The 2,674-nt window shown below is 34.9% G+C and overlaps 1 long non-coding RNA gene across 1 annotated transcript; it reads left to right on the top strand.

Moving 5' to 3' along the window:
* The first annotated feature begins 1,017 nt into the window (after nt 1-1,017).
* On the top strand, nt 1,018-2,649 carry LOC107748393 (uncharacterized). Its single transcript, XR_001640923.1, has 4 exons — nt 1,018-1,046; nt 1,510-1,659; nt 1,970-2,017; nt 2,286-2,649. It is a non-coding gene; the product is annotated as an uncharacterized LOC107748393 (long non-coding RNA).
* Nucleotides 2,650-2,674: the final 25 nt, after the last annotated feature.

The raw sequence follows: 2,674 nt of genomic DNA, 5'->3' as shown, positions 1-2,674 counted from the left end.
AGAGAGAGAGAGAGAGGGGGGGGGGGCGAGTGTGTAAATGAATAAGAAACAACAACGGAGTGTCTTTAAAAACCATCTTTTGTGCAGAACTACTTACACCACAGATTCAAATCTCAGTTTGACAGTTTAACTGCTGAGCCTAAGCCTCCGTTACTAACTCGAAAACGTCACTTTAGAACTAGTAACGACAGAACATTGAGTTGCTTCATTAAACGTTTATTGTATTACTGTATTAAAAGCAGTGTATAGAGTAGGGGAACTATGACGTCAGAATCCGGAAGAGTAATTCGCCTCGGGTTCCTTTCGAGATTTTCCTATGGGGTTTTATAATGGGGTTTTTCAATTTATGTGTAAAATAAAGCCTGTGGTGAACATGACTTGACGATGCTTTGGCGTTTTGTTCTACAACGTAAATTACACACATCCATACCCAAAACAAAATTTGAAGCAGTTATGTTCATTTTTGAAAATGTTAATAAGTAACTAGATAAGAACGTTTGGGCTGTGAGTGTGTGCAGTTGTAGAACAAAACGTAAAAGTATCGTCAACTATATTGTATTGTATTTGATATTTGATTTGAAAACGTGGGTTGAAAGCGGCATGACCAAATGAATGACAGTAGGACGGATAGATAGCGGTTGATCATTGCTGGTGAACCGGCACTTTTCGTGTTGATACCGCAAGATACTAGGCTATCTGCGCAGAACTTATGGCAAGCCGTTTTTTACTGGATTGGATGTATGGGATTCTTTTGATTAAATATTTCTCGTAAGCATAGATGCGTGTTTACATTTTAGTTAGCAAGTTCTTAATGAATCTTGCAAAAGGTTAAATTCGCATGCGTGACTGCTGATTTGCCAGAAAACGTTCGTTATGCTCCACCTAAAGCTAATAAATCAACGAGATGTTTTGATCTTTGATCTAAGTACAGTTATGTGAGTCTAGAATGTTTACGCTGCACTAAACTGACGAAAAACACTCCGATCCGCAAACAAACAGACGAAGAAGAGGAGGATGATGACGGTCAAGCTCATACAAGGAGAAAGGTTTGTAGTTTTAGTTTCCACATTCTTATTTTTATGAATGTAACTGAATGTAATTACTTTAAAGATGTTAGAGTGAATAGGACCTGTTTGTACTATTACTATTATAATTCTGTAGAAGAACATTATTTTCAAATAATCTCATTTAACTAAATATATAAGCTAGTTGCAGTGATTCTTACGATGGCAATGTAACGTTACTGCTGCAATAAAATGTATATGCATCAATATGTCTGAGATCATTTGCAGTAGCTGTGCCCTGCTTTTACAGTTGCTAAATGTAAGCAGACTTACATGTTCAGGTGCTCACCACTGCCAAAACACATGTAACTGACTACAACAAAACACAGAATCACAGTTTTGTTGCTACTTTAGTTGCTGCTTCACTTAGCATGTAGAAACATACAGGAATAACTGAATATTTATCTTAAATGTGCCACAAATGTCTTTTAACAATGTTTTTTAGTAACCAAGAGAAGTGTCATCACAGAAGAAATGGCAGAAGTTCCTCAGACAGCTGTGAACACCGAGCAGTGCTTGGAGTCAGACAGTAGACTTCATCTTTATTATACTTCTCTGACTGGACGAGCAAGGAGCAGTTAGAGTCCATGAGAAAGTCAGTTCAAGTACATGTCTGCACTGACCATGATTATACTATGTGATATAATGTTTTCTGCAATAATTGGGGGAATCTTAACTGAGGAGACAAACTGACCAACAGGAAGCTATGGATCTATTGAATGTGTATTTTTCAAGCATTTTATTGTGGCATTCACTGTTATTTTTCTGCACAGTGATAACTAGTGAAAAGTGTTTCTACTAATTTACTTAAAAGTATAGTTAACCCAGAATTCTGTCATCATTTACATTAGTACATCAATTCCCCCTCATTTTTTTTTTCAAACCCCTGACTTGTTTTTCTGCAGAACTCAAAAGAAGATACTTTGAAGAATGCTGGTAATCAAAACCAACAAGTTTGTCATGTGTAGATGACATAAAGGAAGTAAATGATTTTCATTTTTGGGTAAACTATCTCTTTAATTAGGATGATACACACTTTAAATTTCAATCATACTGGACACAGCCACTTAATGTGCTAGAATTAAATGGGAAAATAATAATAAGTAAATAGTCTTTCAAACAACATGTGCTTTGATACAATATATATACATTTACTTTCAGTTTGGTGCATTCAGATAGACCTTTAGTAATAGATACTTGTGCATTATTTACTCTTTACAGGTGCAGAAATGAAAGCTCCCAAGCAAAGAACTCACTGGACTAAGATGTGGAAAGACATGCTGCACAATGACCGACAATGAGCAACAACCAAGAACAGTATTCACTGATTACCTTTAAAAATTATTCATAGTAACAGTTAGGTAATAATTATTTTACCAAGTACAAAATGTTTAATTCAAAAACTTTGCCATTTACCAATGTGTTTCTCAAAACACCTTTTAAATTTTTTTATGTTTTAACCTTTATTAAATGTTACAGTCCAAGTGTACATATAAATGCCTCATTCATTCAAGTAAATGCATGGGTAATTTTGCAAAATGTGTTAAATATTTTATCTACACTTATTGTATAACTGCTGCTTTTTTGCTGTAATTGCATGGTTTTGTAAA

The sequence above is a fragment of the Sinocyclocheilus rhinocerous genome, unplaced genomic scaffold (assembly GCF_001515625.1).
Source record: "Sinocyclocheilus rhinocerous isolate Xijiao unplaced genomic scaffold, SAMN03320098_v1.1 scaffold890, whole genome shotgun sequence".
NCBI classification, from domain to species: domain Eukaryota; kingdom Metazoa; phylum Chordata; class Actinopteri; order Cypriniformes; family Cyprinidae; genus Sinocyclocheilus; species Sinocyclocheilus rhinocerous.
Note: the sequence above shows the minus strand (reverse complement) of the source record. Positions and strands in the feature narration are given on the sequence as shown.